This window comes from Sturnira hondurensis, unplaced genomic scaffold, assembly GCF_014824575.4.
Source record: "Sturnira hondurensis isolate 20B ecotype Veracruz unplaced genomic scaffold, ASM1482457v3 Scaffold0004068, whole genome shotgun sequence".
Taxonomy (NCBI): Eukaryota; Metazoa; Chordata; class Mammalia; order Chiroptera; family Phyllostomidae; genus Sturnira; species Sturnira hondurensis.
The window spans coordinates 3,468,988-3,475,927 of NW_028076699.1; the positions used below are offsets into that span (position 1 = coordinate 3,468,988).

At 42.1% G+C, this 6,940-nt stretch overlaps 1 pseudogene; it reads right to left on the minus strand.

Annotated features, from left to right (window-relative positions):
• Nucleotides 1–4,856: 4,856 nt before the first annotated feature.
• LOC118985031 (BUD13 homolog) lies at nt 4,857–6,186 on the minus strand (annotated as a pseudogene).
• Between the last annotated feature and the right edge of the window lie 754 nt (nt 6,187–6,940).

Consider the following 6,940-nt stretch of genomic DNA (forward strand, 5'->3'; position numbering starts at 1 on the left):
AGGTCAGCAAAAAAAAAAAAAAAAGACACAAAATCCCCTTATAGAGAGGCAGGGGGAAATAAACTGGGACATAAAAATAATCTACCATAAAAATTCAGTACAAAGCTATAGACAGGGGGAAATATTTCAGATGCTGATGACAAATAAATTTCTGCTAGGCCAAAATATTTCAATACTTAAAAAAATGGAAGTGTGGAACAAAAGGTGAAAAAAGAGAACATTAGAACGTTAAAGTAGGGAAAGTCTATCTAAGTTTGATATTAAATTCTGAAGCCATAAATATTTATTCCTGGGACACGAGATAATCCAGATGGACATTTCCGAGAGTAGAAAAGAAAAAGGTTCTAACACAGGAAAAGATCCCTAGTCACATTTATAATAAGGTAAACGTGAAATAAAATCGTTATGAAACACTACTTTTTCACCTATCAGGTGGGCAGAGATCTCAAACTTGGGTAATGAGCTCTGCAGGCTAACAGGCAATCTTAAATATTGCTGAAAGTAATGTTCATTATTATCACAGCTTCCACTTCAACCTGGCAGTATGTCTCGAAGTTTGTAATGTACATATCCTTTGAGCAAATGATTCCATTCCTAAATATTTGAATACTTAAAGGTGCAGTGCATCCCATGGACAGCACATGCATAAATATAAGCTTATAGAAAGATTATTTATTTTAGCAATGTTGTTTTAAAAAGTCAAAACATGGGAAAGAAATTAAGTGCGTACTTCTATAAAGCACTGATAAAATAAATTATAGCACATCAATACAATGGAATAATATGCAGCCATTTAATAAGACAGTTTTATAGTTACCTAAATGGAAAGATCTTGAGCTTGTATTAAGTGGGAAAAAGGAGAAGTACAGAAAAATTTGTATAGAAGGCCACCTTGTGTGGAAAAGAAAATGAACAAGCTCTCTCTGAAAAGTATTAACTGGCTGATTGTCTCTGGGTAGAAATGAATGAATAGAAGACAGATGAGGGAAGGAGTCTTACTTTTCACTATTTTGTACCTGTTTATTTTTGTATCACGTGTCTGTATTACCTAATTATAAACAATCAACAAAGAATGAATGAACAATTCGGAAAAACTGAGAGAAGTCATATGAAGAAAAAAGAAAAGAAAAGATCCCAGGACTTAAAATGAACTGGGTCTGGGTTTAAATCCTAGCTCTTACCTGCAGGCCTTTAGTTTCTCTGAGTTCTATAAAACGTAACCCTGTAAAATACAGATCATAACACCTAACTAACAGCATTGTTGAACGACTTAGATATGATGAACCTGACAAACATGCCTGGGTCAATGAATAGTCGCTGTTATTACTTCAATTCATCTCACATTAATAACCACAGAGAAGATTCAATCTCTTCCAAGTCACACAGGAAGTTTAACTGAGAGTTCTTCCTGAAGAGGTAGCTTCAGGCTTTGAACCACTCTCTAGAGCCCGTTGAATATAAAGGTAACTCTCCTCAGGGCAGGACAGGGCTGGATTGCAGTGGTTTAAACTTTCAGGTGCAGTGGAGCAATTGCAACATATCTTACTGTTGTGTTTCACTCATTACCATCACAAAGAGTTCAATCAGCATTTGGCTTGGAAAGGAATCTTCTGGGCATCCTGGGGCCTCATTAGAGTTGCCAAATAAAGTGTAGGACGCTGGGTAATCCTGGAATTTCAGATAAACAGCAAACAATTTTTCAAGACAGATATATCCCAAATAAGACAGTAGAGCTTAAATGTGGCATACCTATACTACAAAATGATTTGTTGATTATCTGAAATTCAAATGTCATTGGACGTCCTGTCCTTTTATTTGTTAAATCTAGCAACCCTATCTGTGAGTGGAGACACCCACCGGTAGGAAAATTTTTGCATTCATTTGGCAAAATAATATGAAGCTTCTCAGAGCTAGTCTTTGAGGACCACCCCTCCCTGGACATTTTGTAGCTTGGACACAGTTGAGACAGAACTGGAAAAAGAGGAACGGAGGAGGCGCAGGAGTGCGTGATTAACCCACCAGATAAAGCTGCTGCCTCACTTATTCTCAGCTGCCCCTTCCTTCCTAGATGAGGTGGGTGCCTTAGTAGTAGAGAGTGAGAGGGGGTGAATGGGAAGGCAGATGTTTTCCCTTTCCTGATGCAGCTCCATTTCTTTCTGAGCATGCGCCAGTGAGGCTCACCTTTAAAAGCCCGGGCTGCGCCACCTATCATATTGTGCCCGGGTCTCTGCTCTGCGGAAGGTGGGGTTCTTACTCTTTTTGTGGGTTAGCAGATCTATAAGCAGGTGGCGATTGGGGAAGTGGGGGTGTTTGGGAGTGCGGGAGCTGGGAAGAAGTGAAGAAATGCTGTTTTCTTTCCCTTTCTACAAAAACTTTCCTTCTCAGTCCTACATCCAAGAACTGGAATGCTGTTTTACTGAAGAGAATGTTCTCTTTTCACTGTGGCTTCTCTTACAAAGCGTGTTTTTACCTGTTCAGAAGAGTTGGCTCTTTACCTCATCTCTCTACGGCAGTTCTGAAAAGGCAGTTCTCTAATAATTGGGAGACTACACAACTCTGAAATGCTTCCTTTCTCCTTTTTGTTCCTACTCTGCCTAACTTGTTTAAAGGAGGCAAAAGCTTGCCTGCAGAGCTCCTTCCCAATCCCTATAGAGAGACCTGGAGGGGAAGACGTTCCCTAACTCTCATGACTCCTCTGCTGGTACTTCCACTTCTAAAACTCCAGTACAAAAAAAACTTTCTAGGCTGTCCCTGCCCCCAGCTTGGAAGAGACTAGGGTCAGTGGGGGTTGGGAGTGCACAGGGGAAATTGCTGCACCTTTCCATAGGAAGGTTTTCTATCTACATTATCTACCTCTCCATTTAACTCTGCTGTACTGTTGCTGGGGTTTCTCTAAGCTAGGAAGTTGGTAGTAAGCCAATCACTGCTTACTAGATCATTCCCTTCCCCTGGGAGAGGGATTCCCAAGTATGGAGCACACCCAGAGCTCAACTTGGACTGTGACTAATATTGCTTTGGGGGGCTCAACTCTCTGGCCTGAAATCTTGGCTAGATGCTACTAGAATCCATTTGTATTTGAGTTATTAGCAGCTGGTACCAGCTGAAGAGAGAAAATAAGCTACACTTGATGACTGCATAAAGAAAAAGGGAAGACAAAGTGCTGAGCATCTGTGTGGAAGTTCAGGGAAAGTCTTAACACCTAAGTAAAGGGCTGCTGAACAAGTCTTTCAACCACAAGGAAACAAGCATCTGATGCTCGGTATGTCTGTCTGGTATCAGCTACACAGAAGGCTGCTTCCACCAGCGTTAAGCAGAGTTTGAGAAAATGTTTTTCAACTTGTCTACCATTAGGCCACTCTTTCGCCTTCTCTCTCAGTTCTTAAAAACTCAAGCACCTAAATTGTTCTCTATCTTATAATCAGGTACCTAAAGTTGGTATGCTGAAGTTGTAGCTCAGCTGAAATCACTACAAAGACCTTTGCCTCTAGCACAAGGGTGCAATGCCCTCATCACTCCCTCAGTGGGAGGACAGCAAGTGAATTCATCTTCAGCTGGGACTCCAGGCAGCTGCAGGAGGCTAACTCAAACGTTGAGTCAGCCGTCCACGGTCTGCAACCTTATGGGGAATGTTTCTCTAATCTGTGAGAGAAATGGTAGTTTAAGAATCTAAAATCAAGACAAATGAGCATCAGTTAAAAAGATAAAGCCAGCCCTGGCTAGTGTAGCTCAGTGGATTGAGCTCAGGCTGTGAACCAAAGGGTCACTGGTTTGATTCCCAGTCAGGGCACATGCCCGGGTTGCAGGCCAGGTCTCCAGTGTGGGCCATGTGAGAGGCAACCACACATTGATGTTTCTCTCCCTTCTCTGTAAATAAGTAAAATCTTCTTTTAAAAAAAAAAACGCCATCCAAGTGGTCTTGATAACTATCTAATGTGAGAAAGCTCTTAGGAAGAATTTGACTTTCCCTCTTTGACTGTGCCTCCCCTTCTTTGCACAGACTCAAGTTTCCATAGCCCATGGCCAAGAGCACTTCCAATCCAGTGATTATTTCTGCCAAGCAGAGTCAGGTCGACCAGCTGGTAAAACCATTTAGCAAGGACTGAATTGATTCTCATGACACGAGGTGTTGTAAGACTTATAACAAGTTTATAGACCTCCGTGGAAATCTGACTCATTTTTCTTATCGCCCATATAAAGGTTTTAAGGTAAACAGATGATTGTATGGAGGTGATTATTTGGCAAATAAGGGACATCTGGGCTGTAATCACAGCAAGTAAACTTTAGCTGTTGGAAGGGAAGAGGAGACAAACTTTTAAGAACTTGGGGGGAAAATCATTTTCGGTTAATTTATCTCAACAGGAGTCTTGATACCTAAATATTCAAGGTAGCAATATTTGAAAACTTTGATAATAAACTCAAAGTTGCCCTGAGAAACTTGTAATCCTCTAGAATGGCTACATACTTCAAATACCCAGGACCGAGAACAGTGCCAGGGTACTTCCCACAAGCACGTCAAGGAGAAATCAGTCTCTGACTGAACTTAAAAAAAAAAACAACCCAACTATGTATATTAAACCTGACTGAGAACAAACCCTGGGACCCTAAGAAATCAATGTTTCTCCTGAAAGTCAGCAACAACTGCCAGTGTGGTGTAGGCACACCTGAGAAGTTACAGGTGCCTCAGTCCAAACATCACGTGCCAAATGTTCTCAAATGCTAGTACTCAGAACTAGCATTCAGCAAGATGCTGGCCTCTATGGGCCCTGATCAGTAGCAGAGACAGCTATTACAGCTGGCTGCTCTGTATCTACTACCAAATCCACAGCCATCCCCACAGCCTCAGAAAACTTTTACATCTACTCAACGCTCCACTTGTAGGCAAGTTCCTTCACAGTTTTCTTGTTGGTAAGCCTGGCCAAGTGCTTCTGTTCAGACTCATTGGGTCCATCTACTCCATTCCAGCAACATCCAGGCTGGATATAGTGTTGGGAGGAGATGCTGGGTCACTGTAGCAAGGTCTCACTTTCTTATTCTCATTGGCCTTATTCTTCTTGATAAAGTTGGCCATTGTCTTTCTTGTTCTCTTGGCATCTTGTTGGCCCCATATCTATCTTGTTCTCTTGGCATCTGATTCATATCTTCAATCAATATAGCAGGTCAGAGGCTTTTGCATTTTCCTTACTGCATCCTCCACATTTTGTTGTTGTTGCTGATTATGGACAAGTCCTTTCCCCAGTGGTACACAGCTCATCTCTGAGTCCTTCTCTGCTTTTCTCCTTTGCTCTAAACTTTCCAGTTTCGGATTCTTTTTATGCCTCAATTTCTCAAATATGGTTTCAGCATATTGGAATTCAGCCTCAAATACCATGGCTTCTTGGTCCCATTTCTTGAGTTCCTGCTGCTCTAGCTGTATGTCAGTTAACATGAACCTAGTTCTGGCCCCAGAACACATGTGTGCAGCCTTCTTTCCCAGGGGCTGAGACCTTCAGGGTGGAGACAGATCGGAATCAGATTTGGCCCTCTGTTTCCTCCTTACTGGAGAGAGATCAGAATCAAAGCTCTCATGTGTAGGTCTAGTACATGGAGGTGTGACATATCTGAATCGTAATCCCAGTGCCCTGAGCTTTGTTTATTCCATGGAAGAGAGAGTTCTGAGTCAGAGGCTTTCTGACTGTCACTTGGGTAGGAAGAAGAGTCCAACTTGTGATTCTGATGTCTTCTCTGTGAAGAGCTTGTAAGATATTTCCTATGGCTGGGTCAAGAAACTTTAAAAATCATGCTGTTTATTCCAAAATGGAATTTTGCTTGCTGTTTTGTGAGAGAGGTCCAAGTCATATTCATATTTGCTGCTGTTTGGGAGTGAGAGATGAGAGGGTCCTGGCCCCTTCCAACATGGAGAAGTTTTATTAGAGGCCCGCCCTTGGGGCCTTACTGCTTTGATTCTGGACAGTGAATGAGATCCATGATGAGGCCTCCTGAGAGGGAATGTGTCCAAGGAATCAAGAGTCCTAGGTTGAGATGTTGTCAAGGGAGCGGTTATGGGGTTTTCTATGGGGGAAGATATGAGGAACTGTGTAATAGGTCTTCCTACAAGAGCTGGGTCTGGGAAGTCATGATGGACCCTTCTAGGCATAGGATCTGGGGTGTTGTGATAGCACCTCCTAGGAGAGATGAATTCAGAGTCATGATGAAAAAGTCAGCGTGAAGGTAGATCCTTATTGCAGCCTCCCAGAAGCTTCCATTTGGTATGGGAATGAAAGGTTTCTATCTGCTTTACCCGTTCTGCACATTCAAATCCAGCCACCATAGGCACATCTCCATCTTTGTCTTCCTCCTTTTCTGGTTTAGTGGTGGAGACAGATGTTCAACTCACATCCTCATTCACGTCCTCATCTGCATTCTCTTGCCACTTGATATCAATATAGTAGCTCCTGATTGGATGGAAGGATTTGAGAAAAAAAAGTTGTGGTTAAAGCAGTTTAGGGAAGTGGTGAGCTTTCCCTTGGGTTTTGGAATTTGGGTAGAATTTACCTGGGCACAGGCCTGGTGGGGAGTGAGACAGTATATGGTGTATAGGAATGAGACTAGTCTATGGGGAATAATTTGACATCTTAAGGAAAGATTTACAGTCTGCACAACCAGAGTACTGGCATTCATTTGAAAAGCTATTTTTTTTTTTGCCTTCATGTAATAAAATGCCTTCAGCTCTTCCTAGATAGAACCTGGTGTCCACGTTATTACCATTGCAGTTGGCTCGAGTCTAGGAGCTAGTCATGTTGCCCTGAACATGTGATAAACTAAATCCTGTGCTCAGGTTAAGCTTCTGTCTCTACTTGTAAAGCTCTTTTTTTTTCCTTTTTCCCTGGCATCCTCACATTTTGGCATTTATGTTAAATGTGGCTACTTTTTAGCCTTACTGTGGTCACAGAAGGCTAGGGCT